Below are 22,312 nucleotides of genomic sequence, written 5' to 3'. Positions count from 1 at the left end.
TGCAAATTTTACTGCAGTTGGGGTGGATAAAATAACATTGAAAGGGCCCTTCAAAAGAAGTTCAGGGGTTGAATAATTCATTCTTTGACCCAGACTCAATCTCCAGGCTTGAAGGAGTGTGCACCTGGGTCAAACTTACTGGCAATCTTTCTCTAACCCATTGGTTGAGAACTTGTAAAGTTTTCCCTAAGACCTGAAGCTGTCATCTCGGGGTTAATTCTCCTATCTCTTTTAAGTCTCCCTGTAGTCCCCTAATAAGAGGGGGCCTCCCATATATTATCTCAAAAGAAAAGAATCCGTACCTCCTAGTGGGAGTGGATCTAATCCTCAACAATGTAATAGGGAGAAATTCATCCCAATGTGAGTGTGTCTCCTGACACAGCTTACCCAATTGAGCCTTAAAGTCCTGTTCATCCTTTTAACTTTGCCAGAACTCTGCAGCCTATAGGCAGTATGTAACTTTCATCTGATGTTTACACTCTTGATCAGTAATCATATTATCTTTGCCCAAAAGCTGGCCCATTGTCTGAGCCAATAATTATTGGGACACCAAATCTGGGAATAACTTCCCAGAGAAGCATCCTAGTATCTCTTTAGCCTTTTAGTGCAGGTAGGAAAGGCTTCCACCCATCAGAGTAGGAACACACAAAAAACAAAAGTTACTTATAGCCCCGTGAGCTTGGTATTTCACTGAAGTTTACTTCCAAGTCTTCAAAAGGTGCTCCTCCTATAGTTTAGATTCCTGGTGGGAGCTTTGGCCCCTGACAAGAATTGTTGTGAGCACAAACCTCATATTGTTTGCAGATCATCCAGGTGTTGCTTGTGAGCTGGGGGTCATAGAAATGTTGACGCAGAACTGTCTCAAGTGCTGTATGTCCAACATATTTTTCTGTGAAAGTGTTTGATAAAGGCTGGGAATCTCCGGGAAATCTATTCCAGCCATCAGAAAATCTCCACCATCCACCTGGGAGAAGAAGTCAGTGATGTCTAGTCTAGGTTTAAAAAGAGCATGTTGGGAATTTCTGGAATGCACTGAATCTTCAGATCAGGTTTGAGGTAGTTTCATGTTGATTATATTGAGACCTGAACAAAGACTATCTCTGTATTTATTTATATTTCATTTGATTTCTTTATAAACATTTCAAGATTTTCTGAAATATGATTGTACTTTAATACTTACATGTAAGTACTTCAAATTTGGGGTCTCTATTTTAAATATTAATGCTTTAAAATTTTTCTCATTCCAGTTTATAAATTTCACTGTTTCCCCTACATGATGGCTGAATTATAGGAAATCAATGAAATTTTGTCTATGGGCCATGTACTTTGCTGCTTGCTACCCCCATCCATTCTGATCAAGACATAGGAGGTAGGCTCTGTTTCTTTTCGATTTCCAAAATCATGACCTGGAATAGTCAGAACTATGAATTTAAGAGCTTCATTGTGCTTAGCACAAGGGGGTGCAGCTCTGAACAGTGAACACCCAGCATCCCTCACTGCCCACAGTGACCAGCAGGGGGCACTCAGAACAACTTTCTCTGATCAACTGCTTTTGTGGGCTGTGTACTGTGCCCTAATCCAACTTCCTTCTCCTGGGGATCCACCTGAGAGATGCCACATCTAGGGACTCCTAGAGGCTCTATCTAAGGTGTAGACCAGAGGTTTTTCTTTATTTCTTTCTTTTTTAATCCTGGGGAGACACCTGGAAAGATACCATGGACTGCAGATGCCTAGTAGATATGTCTAGGGTGAGCACTAGAGCTTCCTTCTCCTTGGCACCTACCCATGGAGGCTCCACTGTGGATTCAGGATGACTGAGGTCCATGTGAGGAAAACATGAGGAAGAAGCTTCCTGTGCACTGCCTGGTGGGCTGAGAAGTAAGTTCTGCCATGTTCTTTACTTTCTCAGGTAATATTTCAGGAGAACTTATTTTACAACAGTATTTCTTACAGAGGCTTTGGCTGCTCATTATCATGGTATGTCAATGTATTTTGTGTGGCTTGAGTGTCTGAGGACACAAATGCCCCCTCAAGATGGTGCAGGGAGGACCCAGTGCCTGGACTCTCACTGGGGCCTGAGGGTAAGGGCTCATGAAAATGCAGCAAGAAGCTCTCAGGAGCCTCTAGGGTGAGAGATGCAAAGATTATGATGGATTGTACTACCTGAATCCTGGGTAACTGCAGAATCTTCGTTGCAGTTACCAGAGCCTTCTACAGTGAGGGCAACATAGTTCAAATGACAGAATGTGCTACCCATAATTCTTGGGGACCTGCAACTTGCAGAGACCTCTGCAGAGAGGGCTGTACTGACAAAAAACCAAACTATGCTGCCAATTACTTTTGGGTGCCTGCTCTGCCCAGGAGCCTCTGGGGGTGAGAATTGTAAGGGCAGAATACCAGACTTCAATGCTCAGAATGTCTGGGGATGCCTGCATACCCTGTAACCCTGTAAGTCCCAGAGGATTTGGTGGTGATGGTTTTGTTGGTAGAGCTCATTTCCTGGAATCTCCAGGGTCCCAGGGAAAGCATGGAGTCTTCAGCTCCTGTGATCCTCAGCAGGAATGTGCAGGCCAAACACTAGACTGCATTATCCAGAACCCTCATGGACTGCAGCTTCCAGAATCCTCTGTGGTGAGTGGGCAAACCACTGAACTGCATTACCCACAATCCTAAGGGGGAACTTTAGTTTCAGAAATTTCTGCAGTGAGTAGGAAAAACACAGGACTAAATTACCCACAAACCTCGGTGCCAGTAGCTCTCAGGATCCTCTGTTGTGAGGACTGTTGGACTGAGAGCTTAACTACAGTATCCAGAATCCTTGGTGGGGTGTGTTGCCCAGGTGAGTATGCAGCCTGCAACTCCCAGAGGCCTCCCAAGTGAGAGCTGTGCATTATATAGGTCAGACTACACTACCTACAATTCCTGGGGACACACTGGTGAGTGTGCTGCTTGCAATTCCAGGAGCCTACCACAGTGAGGTCTTCAGTACCAAGGCAAGCATGTGGCCTTCAGTTCTCATGGCCCTTGCAGTAGGGGCATGTAGGCAAAACACTGGACTACCTTCTCCAGAATGCTCAGGGGGAATTGCAGTTCCCAGGATCTGCAATAGTGAGGGCTTCAGGGTAGGGAGCTGAACTATACTACTTAGAATTCTTGGAGGTGCCCCGTGTCCATGTGGCCTAGAACTCTCAGAGGCTTCCACAGTGAGGGCTATGGAGGTAGAGGGCAAGACTATACTACCCAGAATCCCTGGGGGCCTGCAACTCCCAGACACCTTCCTTTTGAATACCGCCGGGGCAAACTTTGTTTTGCACTACACCGACTCCTCAGGGGTGTCTAGGTAGGCTTATGCTACACAGATCCCAGAGCCATGATGGGGGTGAAATCCACTTAGGTAGGATGGATTGCACCACCCAGAATAATCAATGGCCCACAGCTCTCAGTGACCTCTGCTGTCAGAGCTGACGGAGTAGAACTGACTACAATACTCAGAATTCCTGGAGGCTCTTAGCTCTAAGTAGTCACTGTACAGTTGAACATAGCACCAGGCTATAATTCCCATGATTCTTGGGGGCTTGCAGCTCCCAGAATCCACTGTAGTGATGCTGCATGGGCAGAACACCAGAATACACTGTCTAGAATCCCTAGGCATGCCTGAGTTACTGTGTAGCCTGCAATTTCTAGAGACCTCTGCAGTGGGGGCTGCATTGTAGAAGACTGGATTACACTTCCCAGAATCCTGGGTGGGGGTATGAGGTTGAATGTGCTACTTGAAGCCCCCATAGACTTCTGGAGTGAGGGCTGAGTGGGCAGAATTCCAGGCTACACTGTTCAGAATCACTAGGGGTGCCTGAGTAGCCTGCAGCTCACAGAGACATCTGCAGCTGGGCTGCAATGTGGAATTTAAGACTGCACTACCCAGAATCCTGGTGGTATGAGGGTGAATGTGCTACTTGCAACCTCTAGACTTCTGGGGTGAGGGCTGCATGGGTATAACACCAGAGTCCACTGCCAGGGTTCTCCAGGGTGTCTGGGCCAGCATATGACACACAGCTTCCATGGTCCTGAAGGGCAAAGACTGTGTGAGCAGAGAACCAGACTACACTGTCCAGAAACCCTGAGAACCCTGAATCTGTGTGGCCTGCAGCTCCCAAAGGCATCCATGGTGAGAGCTGGACAGGCAGGACAGACTGAATGATCCAGAATGCTCTCATAGGCTACTGGGAATTTGGTCTGAGCTCAGGTTCTTCTACCCTCCTACAGTGATCACCCTGGGCTGGGAATTAACAGATTTTCTTAAAACCCCTGATTCTGAATTGGAGCAGTCCCTGGCTAAGTCACTCTGTCTCAAAGACTACACGTCCCAGAAGCCTCTGAGGTGGTCTGTTTCTAGCCTTTGCCCTCGGGCTGAGGGTCTAGACTCCCTGTAGCTGCCTCCCTCTGTGCCTCTCCCTGCCTGTCTCAGGCTGCTGCAGCACTTGGCCTGGTGGAGTGCAGGGAGGGGGTCTCCTGGACTCCATTTCTCCTCTTCTGAGATTCCACTCCTCAGGTGCCACAGCCAGACCTAATTAGAGCAATGGGAACATACTTTATTAATTAACTGCTGAGGGTGGAAAAAGGTGCTGACATTCACCAGGGAGCCAGGAGTGGCCCGGCCTCTGATCTGGGAGGAGCTCCTGCACAGCTCATGGCCAAAGGGGCGTGGTTAATAAGGGGCAGGGCCTTGCCACCATCTTTAATGCTGCCTCCTTGAGAGTGAGGAGCTGGCTTCCTCCTCAGGACCAACCTGGGAGAGCCTCATTCCTGGGAGTATTGGATCACTCCATAGGGAGGGGCAGAGCTCCCTTCTCAGAGCAGATTGAGAGAGACACCCAGGTTGTGGACTCTCGTGGGTCATGCCTCCAGGGGTTCACGGAGCTCCCTTCTCAGAGCAGCCTCAGTGTTGATTCTTGGCTTAGGGACTTTCGTGAGTCATGTCTCTAGGGATGCCTAGGGTTCCCTTCTCCTAAGCAGCCTGAGAGAGACACTTGGTGTGGGTGTTACCGCTGTTGACCGGTGACGAGTCCTTGCTTCCCCAATGTTGAAGAATAACACCAAAGAAGCACGCCAAGGCAAGGTCAGAGTAGAAATTAGAAGTTTATTAAAGGACAGCAGAAAAGACTTCTCCCAGAGGAAGAAGGGGACCCAAGAGGTGGAATCCGTGGAAGTGCGGTTGTTTCCCCTTTTTATAGTTTTGGTGATGGAATGTAGGTTGGAAGGCCCGAGGGGTGGGACACAGGTGGGCCAAAGAAGTAATCTGGTCAGGAAGGACTTCTGAGTCAGCACCTTTTTGCTGGGGGCTGTTCATTAACATTTCTTTGAGGTGGACTTTGGCCTAGGGCCTTTTCGGGACTTCATTAACATTCCATGAGTTGTCCTGCGTTTCCGGAATCATTGCCAGCATGGCCTCCATTTTAGATTTCACTCGGCATTAGACCCGATCTACCTAACTACACTGACTACCTAACTTTAAATCTGGCTTCATGGGGACCCTCGTGGGCCACATCTCTAGGGGTGCCTGGGGCTCCCTTCAACTCAGAATGGCCTGAGGGAGATGCCTGGTGTGGGCACCCTCTTGGGTCATGTCTCTAGGGACGCCCAGGGTTCTGTTCTCCTCAGAGCAGCCTGAGGTAGATGCCTGGTGTGGGGACCATTTTGGGTCACATTCTAGGGACACTGGGGGGCTCCCTAACCCTCACAGCAGCCTGAGGGAGATGCCAGGCCTGAGGAGCCTCGGGGGTCATGTCTCTAATTAGGCTGGGGGTTCCCTTCTCCTCAGAGCGGCCTGGGGCAGACGCTAGGGTTGCTGTGTGCCAGGGTTGCTGTGCGTGGCCGAAGAGGGCATGGCCAGCCAGGGGCGGGGCCTCAGCGCCATCTTTAAGGCCGCCTCCTTGAGAGTGAGGAGTTGGCTCCCCCTCAGGACTAATCCAGGAGAGCCCCAGCCCTCGGAGTGTTGGGTCACTCCACAGGGAGGGGCAGAGCTCCCTTCTCAGAGCAGATTGAGAGAGACACCCAGGTTGTGGACTCTCATGGGTCATGCCTCCAGGGACTCACGGAACTCTCTTCTCAGAGCAGTCTCAGTGGACTCTTGGCTTAGGGACTTTTGTGAGTTGTGTCTCTAGGGATGCCTGGGGTTCCATTCTCCTCAGAGCAGCCTGAGGGAGACGCCTGGTTTGGGGACCCTCTTGGGTCACATTCTAGGGACACTGCGGGGGCAGCCTCATCCTTACTGCAGCCTGAGGGATATGCCAGGCCTGGGGAGCCTCGTGGGTCACGTCTCTAAGTAGCCCTGGGTTCCCTTCTCCTCAGAGCTGCCTGGGGGGGTTGCCAGGGTTGCTGTGCTTGGCCAAAGGGGGCGTGGTCAATAAGGGGTGGGGCCTCGCCGCCATCTTTAATGCCGCCTTTTTGAAAGTGAGGAGTCTGCTTCCCCCTCAGGACCAACCCAGGAGAGCCCCAGTCCTGGGAGTGTTGGGTCACTCCACTTGGAGGGGCAGAGCTCCCTTCTCAGAGCAGATTGAGAGAGACCCAGGTTGGGGACTCTGGTGGGTCATGCCTCCAGGGGCTCACGGAGCTCACTTCTCCTCAGAGCAGCCTCAGCGCAGACTCTTGGCTTAGGGACTTTTGTGAGTCATGTTTTAGGGATGCCTGGGGCTCCCTTCTGCTAACATTGGCCTGAGGGAGACGCCAGATGTGGGGAGCCTTGTGGGTCGCAACTCTATGTAGGCCCTGGATTTTCTTCTCCTCAGAGTGGCCTGAGGGAGATGCCTGGTGGGTGGACCCTGGTGGTTTATGTCTCTTTGGATGCCTGGGGTTCCCTTGTCCTCTGAGTAGCCTGGGGAAGATGCCTGGCTTGGGGACCCTCATGGGTTATATTTTTAGAGAAGCCTGGGGTTTTCTGCTCAGAGCAGCCTGAGGAGATGCGTAGCATGGGGACCCTCATGGGTCATGTCTCTAGGGACACCTGTGATTCCCTTTCGCTCAGAGCAGCCTCAGAGATGGCTCAGAAGTTTCTGGCAGCTCTGGCAGCTGGTGAGGGGATGGTGGGAAGCATGAGGAGCAAACCCTGTCCTGGACCTGAGAGCTGAGGGCATCCTTGGCTGTCAGCCCCACTCTGTCCTTCACAATTTCATCATGGCTCCCTGTGCAGCAGTGACCCTTCCTTAGGCTGTGACCCTCATCATCTTAACATAGTGACCCAGGGTGGTTTCTAGGGAACCTGGCAGGGAGGAAGGAGGAATGTGTAGGGAGGGAGGAATGTACAGCCTAAGGGAAGGGGACCCCAGTCCACTTTCTTGTTTTCCTTAGTGTTTAAATGGTTTGCTTTTTCTTGCAGTGTTAAAATAGTAGAAAAAAATTGAAAAGTACATATGTTAACAGCCCATTATGTTATTTTAAAAAAAAATTTTTAATTTTTATTTTTGGGTACTGGGGATTGAACTCAGTACTTATCTTTGTTGTTGTTGTTGTTGTTGCGTGTGACCACTGAGCCATATCTACAGCCCTATTTTGTATTATAGAGACAGGGTTTTACTGAGGTGCTTCATGCCTTGCTTTTGCTGAGGCTGGTTTTGAAGTTGAGATCCTTCTGCCTCAGCCTTTTGAGCCGCTTGAGTTTAAATGTATTACTTCTAACAAAGCCAGAATTTATTAAAAATACATCTCATGTTTTTTGTGGAACCGAACTCATGAACCACATTTTTCTTTTTCTTTAATCTCTGCTTAGTTTTTCTTTCATCTTTTTTTAGTTGTAGAAGGGCACAATATATTTATTTTATTTATTTATTTTTATGTGGTGGTGAGGATCAAAACCAGTGCCTCACACATGCTAGGCAAGCACTCTACCACTGAGCTACCACAGCCACACGTTTTTCTTTTGGTGGAAGGTTTAATTAGCAAGAAGCCAGCCCTCCAGGACCCTCTTGCTAAGGCCTTCCCCTCCAGACCCTGCCTCTCCTCTAAACCCCACCTATATTCTATGGCACTGCTTGTCCTCCTGAACCACCCTTCCCCCTCTTTCCTACCCTGCCTCTCCTCTAGGTCCTACTCATGTTCCAGGGCCTGTCCCTTCCTCAGGTCCCACGCTTCTGTGAAGCCCTGCCCCCATGTGACTCATTCTCCCCCTCCTTCAGACCCTGTCTCTCCTCCAGATCTTTCCCTTCTTCCTGTCCTGCCCCTCCTGCAGACCTAACCCCTCCTCTTTAAAAATTTTTTTGTTGTTGCACATGGACACAATTCCTTTATTTTGCTTATTTATTTTTATGTGGTGCTTAGGTTTGAACCCAGTGCCTCACACATGCTAGGCAAGTGCTCTACCACTGAGCCATAACCCCAGCCCAACCCTCCTCCTCTTTAAGACCCTGACTCTTCTCCAGACCCCACTTATCTTCCAGGCTCCCCCTCCTCCTGACCTTCCATCCCCCTCCTCCAGACTCTGCCCCTGCTCGTCTAGGATGAGCAGCTCCCTGGCTGCTGTGCTAATTGGCAGTATATTTGTCATGGTGCACAAATAACATCTGTTGTATAAACACTGACATCCTGCATTGGATGAATTATCTTGACTAGTGTCAAAATTTGACATACCATAAAATAAATTTAGAAAAGTCACATTTCTCTCTCTTTTATTCTCTATAGATCATGAATATTTGAAATAAAATCAGAATTTGTTAAAGGGCAGATAACAGCCAGCCTTGAGCCCTGATGATCCCAGGATCCCATCCAGTGGGAGAACTCTAAGTATCAGTCCAAGCTTTTGTATGCTAATTGATTTATTTTTCTTATTTTAGAGTTATTTTGCTATGTAATTCCCCATGGCCTTTGGTTCTCTGTAATAGGTTTTTGCTATTCAATTTTTAATTAATATTCTTTCAATTTTCTACAGAATTTTTAAAATATTTTTTTAGTTGTCAGTGGATCTTTTTATTTTATTTATTTATCTTGTTTATTTATATGTGGTACTGAGGATTGAACCCAGGGCCTAACACATGCCAGGCAAATGCTCTGCCTTTGCGCCACAACTCTAGCCCTGTATAGGATTTTTAATTCTGTGAACTTCTATTTTTTATTCATTTTCTATTTGATTACACCAATAAGGAATATTTTAATAATTTCTTTTAGCTTACTTTGTTTTTGATTGAGAGAATTGTTTTGTTTGAGAGAATTGTCTTGTTTGGAAAGACTCATAATCAAATGATTTTAATTAATTTCCATTTATTAAGACATGTTTGAGACTGGGTGTGCAGCTCAGTGGCAGAGCACTTGCCTGGCATGTGAGAGGCCATGGAGTCCATCCCAGCACCACATACACACAGAAGATGTCTTTGACAGGACTCAAGCATGAGGGGTATAGTTTCAAAAGATCATGTATTGGGACTGGGATTGTGACTCAGCAGTAGAGCACTCGACTAGCACGTGCGAGGCCATGGGTTTGATCCTCGGCACCACATAAAAATAAGTAAATAAAACAAAGGTATTGTGTTGAACTACAACTAAAAATAAAGAAAAAATTTTAAAAAAGATTATGTATTTACACATATACACATATACCAAAGTGCCTCTTCCAAATTCATATGAAATTATTCTTAGAAAATTTCAAATCAGTTTTAAAAGAGAAGAGGGATGATGATATTTTTAATGTTAACTATTGATATTTCATGATATTTAAAACCACTATAGATGAAATCTCCTGAGATGCAAATCATTACAAAATGTAAGAGACAAGTCATTAGCTGCTTTTTTTGTAATTCAGATACATTTACTAAAAATAAGCTTTTTTAAAAACAGATATTTTCTTCTTTTCAAATTTAGAAAGCATTTCCATATGTCCTATTAAAGTTCTGTATTCATCAGAAAGTTCTCTTATTCCTTGCATACAAAGGGGTGGGCCTTCTAATGAGCATGATACTTTATGTTGTCAGGAATTCTTGTGGGAGAACTCTTTAAGTGTTTTGCCTCTGTTCAAAATATCATTTAAAAATGTATCAATTTGCTTTTGATTTCAGAAATTTGTCTTTCTTTTGAAATTATGTATTTATTAATATTTAGGGTTATTTCATGTAGGAAATGCCATGATTACATTTTATCCTAATGTTGGTGCCCCATGTGCTTATAAGGTGGCTTTCAGAATGCAGTTGAGTATCTCTCTCATATTTGTTGGATTCATTAGAAAAGTACATGCACTTTTGATTATATTTAAATGGTTGCATTTGAATTATTAGAAGCAGAAATCAGACATATTAGTATTGTGAGCTGAACAAAGTGCAGGTTTACTTTAATCATTTTGAGGCGGTTGACATAATGGCTTCTGCCTTGTTCTGTACCTGCCATAGTTGTCAGATGTCTCACCTGGAGAATTTTTTTTTTGGCACTGGGGATTAAACCCAGGGCCTTGCTTGTGCTATGCAAGCTCTGAACTACATATGTCCCCAGTCTTTGTTACAATTTTATTTTGAGACAGGGTCTAGCTGAATTGCTAATGTCAGCCTCAAATTTGTGATCCTTCTGCTTTATCCTCCCAAATAGCTGAGATGACAGGCATGAGTCAAAGTGTCTGGCTTGTCCTGGAGCATTTTGATATCAGTATCATATGTTTCCAATGTGTTAATAATTTCCTAAGGTAGATTATGTTCATTTTTCTTATCAACAGTCAATAAAGCCTTTTTGTTGTTTTGATGGTATGCTTAATGTGAACATGCTTTATGATGTGACACCACTGTTCATGATGGTGTAGGTATGCAATACACTATAAGGAGAGTATTTTGATTCTGAGAGTCTCAAGTGTTTTAGGTCCAACATGTTTCCTTAAGAGGAGTGATTATTCATTTTTTATTTGATTACAAAAATAAGACACAAATTCTTTTTTTTTTTTTTGTGGTTCTGGGGGTTGGTCCTAGGGACTCCTGCATGCTAGAAAATCTTTCTACATCCCCAGTCCCATAGATCCTTTAGTTGTCATTAGCTTCATGATGAGCTAGTGACAATAAAATAACTTAGAACTTCAACTAGATTTAGACTCATGCAAGAGTTTGGGCATCCATAGCTCCTTGTGATTTCTAAAAGGTAGAGTGTTTTCTCACAACACAGCAGCATCTAATCTAATTTCTGGACCAAGCTGACACCTCTGCTTCTCTTGGCTCACCACTTCCTGCAGAGTTCTTGGAGGAGATGACAATTTCTTTGACGATTTGTCCCAGTCACAAATATTTGATTATATTGCTGCTAAAAAGATATGCATAGAAATAAAATAGAGACAAGGATTCTTTGGGATAAATGATTCAGTCACAGTGAGTCAGTTTGCATTAGGACTTTTTTTTTTTTTAATATAAAGTCACTCTTTCAGGAAAGTTAAACCAGGAGTTGAAATAGAATCTCTAAAATGTCATTTTTTTTCTCCTCTAGTGATCAAGTTTTAAGAAGGCAAACCTAGAACCTAGTGACAGCATAAAAATATAAGGAGTTTACTTATGTTATTACTTCAACATGAAATATGTAAAAGAAGCACATACTTTGAAGTTTATATTAGTTTGAACTATTTGATTTTTGTGTTATGAATTTTCATAATAAAATACAGAACTAGCTAAGAGTGTCAGTTACCAGTAATTAACTGTATGAATAATTAAACAAGTAAGTGTTTGAGAAAATATAACCATGTCCTAAGGTTTACTTTAGAGTAGTTTAATGTTTTTTTGTTTTTTTTTTTTGGTGTGGGGGTATTGGGGATTGAATCCAGGGGTGCTTAATAATTGAGCCACATCCCCAACCCTTTTTTATATTTTATTTAGAGGCAGGGTCTCACAGAGTTACTTAAGGCCTCACTAAGTTGCTGAGGCTGGCTTTGAACTCAAAATCCTCCTGCCTCAGCCTCCCAAGATGCTGAGATTACAGGCATGTGCCACCATGCCAGGCTTAGTTTTATCTTTATACAGAAATTGAAAAGAAAGTGCAGAGATTTCCCAGGTAGCCTCAACCTGGTTTCTTCCCTTGTTATGACTTAGATGAGCTGTCTCTAAAGTGTTAACATCTTAGACCATTTGTCATGAAGAAAAAAAATAATGGTATGTTAACATTAACTGAAGTCACATATCCTTTGGATTCTCAGTTCTGTGTCTTCCTGTTCTAGGATCTCATCTAGGAGCCAACATGACATCCAGTCATCATGTCTCCATAGACTTCTCTTGGCGTGACAGTTTCTATGAACTTCCTTCTTCTGATAACCTTGAGAGCACTGAGGACGACTTGTCAGGTATTTTTTAGAATTTTTTTTGAATTTTCCTTTTTTTTCATATTTAAACTGGGGCTGTGGGTCTGGGGGAGGCAGGTCACAGAGGTGAAGAGCTGCTCTGTCATCTCTTGTCCTTATTGTCATATTAGTATTGACTGTGCTCACCTTGCTGAGGCAGTGCCTTTCAGGTTTCCTTGTGTTTCTCATATTTAGCCTGGGGCTATTGGACTGGGGAAGCTGGTCACTGACATGAAAAGCAGCTCTATCATCTCATGCCCTCAAGGTGAAATGGTAGTATTGATTGTGCTCACCTGCTTGAGGAAGGGCCTTTCAGGTTTCTTATTGTGAAGTTACTCTTTTTTTGCATGTCCACATTGTCTGTTCTTCTGGAGGAAGTCATATTGCAGAGCCCACGCTTAGGGATCAGAGAGTTAGCTCTACCTCCTTGATGACTGTGTCTCTCTCAATTATATGGAATTCTTCTGCACAAGAGGTTTCTACTCAACCTCATTTGTTTGTGTATTCAGTCATTTATATATATCCGTCATCTGGATATTTTGCTTAAGCTGTTTTCTGTCCCCCCCCCCCCCCGCCTTTTAAATAATACTTTGCTGCTCAATTCATCCCTACTTTAACCATTGGGAATTCTTTCCATTGGAGATCTTTCCATTATCTCCTGTTGTCCTTTAACATATTTTCTGGTTTTGTCCCAAAGTTTTTTCTTTCTGATATTTAAATTACCCTGACTTATATATTTACTGTCTTACTCTTAGTATTAGCCATTTCTTCAAAGAGTCCTGGCTCCTTTGATTAGAGAGTGATATTAAAATCTTTCATCTGGCAGGGGCTGTGGCTCAGTGGTAGTGCACTCATCTGACATGTGTGAGGCACTGGGTTCAATCCTCAGCACCACATAAAAATAACAAATAAAATAAAGGTCTTTAAAAAAGTCTATAAAACATATTTCATCTTGCATCTTGATCCACACAACTGACAAAGCAAAGAAGTGTATATGTATTCTAATCGTTTCATATCCCCTAGTTATAACTATGTTTATGTGGAACCATCTGTGAATGTTTTAAGCAAAATGTGAGTTTATACTCATCTGCAGTCAGTGGATTCTGACCCCTTATGACATAGATCCCTCTGCCTTCACCCCTTGTTTATCATAACTTCTCACCCCATCTAGCTCCCAGTTTCTGACATATAGTTAGTTCATTGTTTCATTATGAGCAATGAACTTATTATTGCTCCAGATTATGGGCTTTGACATAATAAGAAATACACATTCAGGGCTGGGGATGTGGCTGAAGCGGTAGCGTGCTCTCCTGGCATGCATGTGGCCCAGGTTCGATCCTCACCACCACATACAAACAAAGATATTGTGTCCACCGAAAACTAAAAGAAAAAAAAAATACACATTCAGCCTCTGCACCCAGTTCCTGGTACAGCACTCCTAATATCTTCATATTTTCTGAGTGACAGAGGTGTTAGGAGCATTTTTTGTTCTAATATTGATTCTTTTACCTTGGTTATTTGCACAGAGCTCCTAAATCCTGTAGAATCTCCTGGGGGCCTAGGAGGGGCTTGTGCTTTAATAAGGACTTTTGGTGGGCTCTAGGGCAGCTTCAGGATGGAGGATGGTCATGAGAAAAACCACAGGAAGGGTGGTGCACCCCAACTCCATGTAGATGGAGACTCCTGTGCTGGGAGGCTCCTGGGCCTCATCCTGCACAACTTTTCCTCTGTAATTTGGTCTTTTCTAGAATGTCATAAAAGGTAAACCATACAGCATGTAGCCTCTTCAGCCTGGCTTATTTTACTTAACAGTGTACCAGGTAGGATTTATCTATGTCTCTGTGTAGGGTGGCAGTTCATTCCTTTATATTCTGTGTTGGTTATGCATTCAGCTATGGGAGGACATTCTTATTTATGATCTGATCAGCATCATAGAGCTGCTATGCATAATTACATGCTAGTTTTGTTTTGACATACTTTTTCAAAGAATTTCTCTAAATGAAGATAATTTATAGGGACACTGTTGGGTCATAGATTGGACTTTTTTGCTTTGGGAAGAACTGGCACATCATCTTCCAAAGTGGCCATGCCACATGTTCTCCTAGTAATGCTTGAGACTGCTGGTATCTCACATCCTGCAGATGTTGGTGCACTGCTGTTTCTTAGAGTTCAGCAGTTCTAATAGCTGTGCCATACTTCCTCACTATCATTTTAATTTATGATTCCCTGATGATATGGGATGCTGAACATAATTTTGTATAACTATTTGCCATGTTTTACAGAGTAGGAAAAAAATTGTGTGTGTGTGTGTGTAGTGCTGGGGATTGAACCCCAGGCCTCACATAAACTAGGCAAGTGCTCTACCACTGAGCTATATCCCATCCTTTAAAAAATTTCCTAGGCTGGGCTCAAGTTTGCAATCTTCCTGCCCCAGCCTTTTGAGTAATTGGGATTGTTGGCCTGCAACAGTGCACTTCGTAAAAATTGAACTTTATAAAGTCCATGTTATTGGTATTTTTTTTCAGTCAGTTGGTATTTGGTATTGTAGTTAAAACTCATCATCAAGGACTGGGGAAGTAGTTCAGTATTAGAAAGTTTGTATAGCATGTGTGAGGCCCTGCATTCAACCCCTCATACCAGAAACAAATATACACTACCATCACTAAATATAAGATCACATAGATTTTCTTAATTTTTTTTCAGATTTCTTTTAGTTTTACCACATTTTAGTTATGGACTATTATGAGTTAATTTTTGTAGGAGTTTCTGTTTTTGTCTACATTCATTTCACTCAATATGGTTTGAATAACTTGTTCAATCACCATTTCTTAAAAAACAAGGATACTGGGTTTCAGTTTAGTTTGAATTTCCAAAATCATGGCCTTGAGTAATCTAGATACAGTACTGAATTTCATCCATTTTTCAGGAATGTCAGGGGGTGCCCATACACCACTGAATTGAAGCATTCTGTGCTGGGTCCTAATGATCACCAGAGGGTATGTGCCACCTTCCTGGATATGGCAGTGTCATAATACTGTTATGGTGGAGTGATAATGCTAACATGTTGTCCATGTGCAGCCTCTAATGCTAATGTAGTAGTCTTTGATGCTATTGTGTCCACATGTGGCCTCTTATACAAATATAGTATTTGTAGAGTGGACTTGAACACTAATACAACAGCTTCCATGTTAATATAATGTCCACATCATGGCCTCTAATACTAAAATAATATTCACAACATGGCATCAAAAACTAATATAATAGCTGCCCTATGGTCTCTAATACAAATATAATATATATACTATAACATCTAAAACAAAATAGTATCTCCCTATAATCTTTAATACTAATTTGATATCCATAGTGTAGCATCAAAGGCTAATATAATAGCTGCCCTGTGTCCTTTCATGTTCTTATGGTATTCATAGCTATTGTGGTTTAGATATGAGTTGTCCTTTAAAAATCTCATATGTGAGTCAATGAGAGAAAATTTCGATGTGTAATGACTGGATCCTGAGAGCATTAACCTGCATCAGTGCACCAACCTAATGAAAGCATTAACCTAATTATCCATTGATAGGGATTAACCGGGTGGTAACTGTAGGATATAAAGATAAAGATTAGGGTATAAAGATAAGATTCTGATGGATGAAAACATGGGATGATGGGCTCTATTTTAGCTAAAATGTGCAAATGTATGTTGAATAACCAGAACAGTGAATTTCTGAGGTTGTGCATCAGGACTAGGTAGTGGCACAGCTCTCTGCAACACTAAACAAGCTAATCAATCAACAGAATCCAAGCTCAGGATGCATTTGCAACCTGAGGAAAGAGGAAATTAAAATTGGGATGGGGGTATGAAGCTGTAGCATAATGTCCTCTAAGCTAATCAGAGGTGGGTCACAGGGGCCCTAATGACAGCCACCTCCAGGTTCTCCCCTAGATGTGGTTCTGTGGGGATCCTGGAGTTGCCTCCATGTTTGTCTGTTGTTCCCCAGGAAGCTCCTATGAACAAAGATGCAGGCCTGGGTTGTTGTGCTTGCATTTTTCTGAGTTTACCACCCACATCCAGAACTTTTTAATTTCTTTCCATAGGCAGCAACTGCATACTGAGCCTGAGTTTATCAGCTGCATTTACAGGTGTTTCTATTCAGAATTCACTTTTCCCTCTGTGAGGTGTGCAAAGGTAAAGGCAATTCAGGGTCCAGACCAGAGTAGAGACCTGGGGGAGCTCAGAGACACCAGGGCCTCCATGGCATGGGTTCATAGCAGTTATGCTATTTGTTCACCCATTGAAGCACATCCTGATTGCTGAAGGTATTGGGGCATTGTGAATAGAACTACTATATGTAATTGCCTGCTGTTATCTAGATATACATTTTTTGAGGCAGTTTTCTATATTTTTAGGACCATATGGTGATACCATGTCTAACTTTGGGGAAAATCGCCAGTTTTTTTGATAGTGGTGAGATGTTGTGTGCTGTACCAGCAATGCATAAGAGTTCCTGTGGCTGCTCATCATCCTCATGGTTGATACTGCACTTAGTAAAGACCTTAGCAGCTTAGTAGTTGTGCAGTGCACCTTGGGGTCTTAGTTGGTGCTTTCCTCATGACAGGTGATACTAAGAGTCATCTCTATGCTTCTTTGCCATCTTGTATCTTTCTTGTGCATTGTCTGTTCAGATCTTTACCCATTATGTTGTGTTACTGTTGAGTGTTTTACTATATTTTGTACACAAGTTTGTTTTAGACATATAGTTTCCAACATTTCCCCCAGTCTTTGACTTGTCTTTTATTTCCTTAATATGATTTTTTTTTTTTTTACAGAGCAGTTTAATACAGTCCACATTATCAGGTTTTTCTTTCAAGGATTTGTTGTTGTTATTGTTTGTTTATTTGGTAGCAGGGATTGAACCCAGGGGTGCTTAAGCACTGAGCCACATCCCCAGCTTTCATGGATTTTTTTTGGTGGGGCTGTATTTAGAACCTCATCATGAAACATGTGGTCATGCACATCTTCTAGAGTTTTACAGTTTCCCATTTAAAATGCAAGTCTAGAGAGTATTTTGATAGGTTCTGGAGTCCATATGTGTGGCTTCTTGAAGTGTGTCCTCTTGCGGTCAGTGCTGTCTAGTCTAGGTTTAAAAACAGTTTGTTGGGAATTTCTGGAATGCACTGAATCTTAAGGTCAGGTTTGAGATAATTTCATCTTAATTATATTGAGACCTGAACAAAGTATATCTGCATTTATTTATATTTCATTTGATTTCTTTCTAAACATTTCAAGATTTTCTGAAAGAATGATTGTACTTTAAGACTTACATGAAAGTACTTCAAATTTGGGGTCTCTATTTGAAATATTAATGTTTTAAAATTTTTCTTATTCCAGTTTATAAATTTCACTGTTTCCTCTACATGATTGCTGAAATCAATGAAATTTTGTCTATGGGCCATGTATTTTGCTGCTTGCTATCTCCATTCATTCTGATCAAGACATAGGATGATAGGCTCTTTTTCTTTTTGATTTCCAAAATCATGACCTGGAATAGTCAGAAGTATGAATTTTAGAGCTTCACTGTGCCTAGCACAAGGGAGTGCAGCTCTGAACAGTGAACACCCAGCATCCTGCACTGTCTACAGTGGCCAGCAGGGGGCCACTTTCTCTGATCAATTGCTTTTGGGGGCTGTGTTCTGTGCTCTAATCAAATTTCCTTCATCTGGGGATCCACCTGAGAGATGCCACATCTAGGGACTCCTAGGGGCTCTATCTAAGGTGTAGACCAGTGTTTTTTTTTTTTTTTTTAATCCTTGGGACACACCTATAAAGATACCATGGCCTGGGGATGCCTGGTGGATATATCTATGGTGAGGACCAGAGCTTCCTTCTCCTTGGCACCTACCCATGGAGACTCCAATGTGGATTCAGGATGACTGAGGTCCATGTGAGGAAAACATTATGAAGAAGCTTCCTGTGCACTACCTGTTGTACTGAGAAGTAAGTTCTGCCATGTTCTTTACTTTCTCAGGTAATATTTTAGCAGAACTTATTTTACAACAGTATTTCGTTTTTTAATATTTATTTTTTAGTTTTTGGTGGGCACAACATCTTTATTTATTTTTATATGGTGCTGAGGATCAAACCCAGCGCCCCAGCGCATGCCAGGTGAGTGCACTATGGCTTGAGCCACATCCCCAGCCCCACAACAACAACTGTATTTCTTACTGAGGCTTTGGCTGCTCATTATCATGGTATGTCAATGTATTTTGTGTGGCTTGAGTGTCTAAGGACACAAATGCCCCCTCAAAGTGGTGCAGGGAGGGCCCAGTGTCTGGAGTCTCACTGGGGCCTGAGGATAAGGGCTCATGAAAATGCAGTAAATAGCTCTCAGGAGCCTCTAGGGTGAGAGATGTAAAGATTATGATGGGTTGCAGTACCCTGAATCCTGGCTAACTACAGAATCCTCATTGCAGTTACTAGAGCCTTCTGAAGTGAGGGAAATATGGGTCAAATGACAAACTGTACTACCCATAATTCTTGGGGACCTGCAGCTTGCTGAGACCTCTGCAGAGAGGGCTGAATTGACAAAATATCAAACTATGCTACCAATTACTTTTGGGTGCCTGCTCTGCCCAGGAGCCTCTGGGGGTGAGAATTGCAAGGGCAGAATACCAGACTTCAATGCTCAGAACTTCTGGGGATGCCTACATACCCCGACCCTGTAAGTCCCAGAAGTTTCTGTGGTGACAGTTGTATTATTAGAGCACACTACCTAGAATCTCTAGGTTACCAGGGAAAGCATGGGGTCTTCAGCTCCTGTGATCCTCAGCAGGAATGTGCAGGCAAACCCTAGACTGCATTATCCAGAATCATCAGGGACTGCAGCTCCCAGAATCCTCTGTGGTGAGTGGGCAAACTATTGAACTGCATTAGTCACAATCCTAAGGGGGAATTTGAGTTTCAGAATTTTCTGCAGTGAGTAGGAAAAACACAGGACTATGTTATCCACAAATCTCGGTATCAGCAGCTCTTAGGATCCTCTGTTGTGAGGACTGTTGGACTGAGAGCTTAACTACAGTATCCAGAGTCCTTGGTGAGGTGTGTTTTCCAGGTGAGTATGCAGCCTGCAACTCCCAGAGGCCTCCCAAGTGAGAGTTGTGCATTATATAGGTCAGACTATACTACCTACAATTCCTGGGGACACACTGGTGAATGTGCTGCCTGCAATTCCAGGAGGCTTCCACAGTGAGGTTTTCAGTACCAAGTCAAGCATGTGGCCTTCAGTTCTCATGGCCCTTGCAGTAAGGGCATGTAGGCAAAACACTGGACTACCTTATCCAGAATCCTCAGGGGGGAATCACAGTTCCAGGATCTGCAATAGTGAGGGCTACAGGGTAGGGAGCTGAACTGCACTACCTAGAATTCTTGGAGGTGCCCGTGTCCATGTGTCCTGGAACTCTCAGAGGCTTCCACACTGAGGGCTATGGAGGCAGAATACAGGACTATGCTACCCAGAATCCCTGGGGGCCTAGAGCTCCCAGACACCTACCTTTTGAGTACTGCTGGGGCAAGCTTTGTATTGCACTACACAGACTCCCAGGGGTGTCTAGGCAGGCTTGTGCTACACAGATCCCAGAGCTTTGATGGTGAAGTCCACTTAGGTAGGATGGACTGCACAACCCAGAATAATCAATGGCCTACAGCTCTCAGAGACCTCTGCGGTCAGGGCTGACTGAGTAGAACTGACTCCAATACTCAGAATTCCTGGATGCTCCAAGCTCTAAGTAGTCACTGTACAGTTGAACATAGCACCAGGCTATAATACCCATGATCCTTGGGGGCTTACAGCTCCCAGAATCCACTGTAGTGATGCTGCATGGGCAGAACATCAGACTACACTGTCCAGAATCCCTAGGGATGCCTGAATGACTTTGTAGCCTGCAATTTCTAGAGAGTTCTGCAGGGGAGTGGGGGGGCTGCATTGTAGAAGGCTGGTTTATACTGCCCAGAATCCTGGGTGGGTGTATGAGGGTGAATGTGCTACTTGAAGTCTCTATAGGCTTCTGGAGTGAGGGCTGAATGGGCAGAATGCCAGACTACACTGTTCAGAATCACTAGGGGTGCCTGAGTAGCCTGCAGCTCACAGAGACCTCTGCAGCTGGGCTGCATTGTAGAATATGAAACTGCACTACCCAGAATCCTGGCACTATGAGGGTAAATGTGCTACTTGCAACTCCTAGGCTTCTGGGGTGAGGGCTGCATGGGTAGAACATCAGAGTCCACTGCCAGGGTCCTCCAGGGTTCCTGGACCAGCACATGGCAAACAGCTTCCATGGTCCTGAAGGGCAAAGACAGTGTGGGTAGAGCACCAGACTACACTGTCCAGAATCCCTGAGAAGCCCATCTGTGTAGCTTGCAGTTCCCAGAGGCATCCATGGTGAGAGCTTTATAGGCAGGACTGACTGAATGACCTAGAATGCTCCCAGACGCTACTGGGAATTTGGTCTGAGCTCAGGTTCTTCTACCCTCCTACAGTGGTCATCCTGGGCTGGGAATTAACAGATTTTCTTAAAATCCCTGATTCTAAAATGGGGCAGACCCTGGCTAAGTCACTGTCTCAAAGACTACATGTCCCAGAAGCCTTTGAGGTGGTCTCTGCCCTTGGGCACCTGAGTGAGGGTCTAGACTCCCTGTGGAAGCCTCCCTCTGTGCCTCTGCCCACCTGGCTCAGGCTGCTGCAGCCCTTGGCCTGGTGGAGTGCAGGGAGGGGGTCTCCTGGACTCCATTTCTCCTCTCCTGAGATTCCACTACTCATGGTGCCACAGCCAGACCTAGTTACAGCAGTGGGAACAGATTTTATTCAGTAACAGCTGAGGGTGGAAGAAGGCACTGACATTCACCAGGGAGCTGGGAGAGGCCCCGCCTCTGAGCTGTGAGCAGCTTGGGGCTGGAGCACCTGCACGTGGCCAAAGGGGCGTGGTCAAGAAGGGGCAGGGCCTTGCCGCCATCTTTAATGCTGCCTCCCTGAGAGTGAGGAGAGCTGGCTTCCCACTCAGGACCAACCCGGGAGAGCCCCAGTTCCCTGGAGTGTTGGGTCACTCCACAGAGAGGGGCAGAGCTCCCTTCTCAGAGCAGATTGAGAGAGAGACACCCAGCTTGGGGACCCTCGTGGGTCATGCCTCCAGGGACTCCCGGAGCTTCCTTCTCCTCAGAGAAGCCTCAGGGGACTCTTGGCTTAGAGACTTCGTGAGTCATGGCTCTAGGAATGCCTGGGGTTTCTTTGTCCTCAGAGCATCCTAAGGGGGACACCTGTCTTGGGGATCCTCGTGTTTCTAGGGTTTCCTGAAGGAGATACCACGGTTGGGAACCCTCACAGGTCATGTCTCTAAGTAGGCCTGGGGTTCCCTTCTCCTCAGAGCGGTCTGGAGGAGACGCCAGTGTGGGGACTCTCTTGGGTCACGTCTCTATTGACGCCCGGGGTTCCTTTCTCTTCAGAGCAGCCTGAGGGAGATGCCTGGTGTGGGGCAGCTCTATTTTGTATTATAGAGACAGGGTTTCACTGAGTTGCTTTGTGCCTTGCTTTTGTTGAGACTGGTTTTGAACTCAAGATCCTTCTGCCTCAGCCTTCTGAGCCACTTAGGTTTAAATATATTACTTCTAACAAAGCCAGAATTTATTAAAAATACATCCCCTGTATTTTTAATAATGAACCACATTTTTTTCTTTAATCTTTGCTTAGTTTTGTCCAAATTTTTTTTTTTAGTTGTAGAAGGGCACAATACATTTATTTTATTTATTTTTATGTGGTGCTGAGGATCAAACCCAGTGCCTCACACATGCTAGGCAGGCACTCTACCACTGAGCTACCACTGCCACACATTTTTATTTTGGTGGAGAGTTTAATTAGCAAAAAGCCACCCCTCCAGGACCCTCTTGCTAAGGCCTCCCCCTCCAGACCCTGCCTCTTCTCCAGACCCCACCCATATTCTTTGGCCCTGCCTGTCCTCCTGAACCACCTTCCCCCTCCTTCCTACCCTGCC

At 44.5% G+C, this 22,312-nt stretch overlaps 1 long non-coding RNA gene across 1 annotated transcript in view; it reads left to right on the top strand.

Annotated features, from left to right (window-relative positions):
* Positions 1-1,798: 1,798 nt before the first annotated feature.
* LOC131424352 (uncharacterized) overlaps positions 1,799-22,312 on the top strand; it is a 35,720-nt gene continuing 15,206 nt past the window's right edge. The window contains exon 1 of the long non-coding RNA XR_009227210.1: positions 1,799-1,878. This is a non-coding gene — a long non-coding RNA (uncharacterized LOC131424352). The remainder of the gene's footprint in view (positions 1,879-22,312) is intronic.

Source organism: Marmota monax, unplaced genomic scaffold, assembly GCF_021218885.2.
Source record: "Marmota monax isolate L192 unplaced genomic scaffold, Marmota_monax_Labrador192_F-V1.1 WCK01_AAM20220418_F8-fsc00083, whole genome shotgun sequence".
Lineage (NCBI taxonomy): Eukaryota > Metazoa > Chordata > Mammalia > Rodentia > Sciuridae > Marmota > Marmota monax.
The sequence above is the reverse complement of the archived record's forward strand: the minus strand, read 5'-3'. Positions and strand labels throughout refer to the sequence as shown.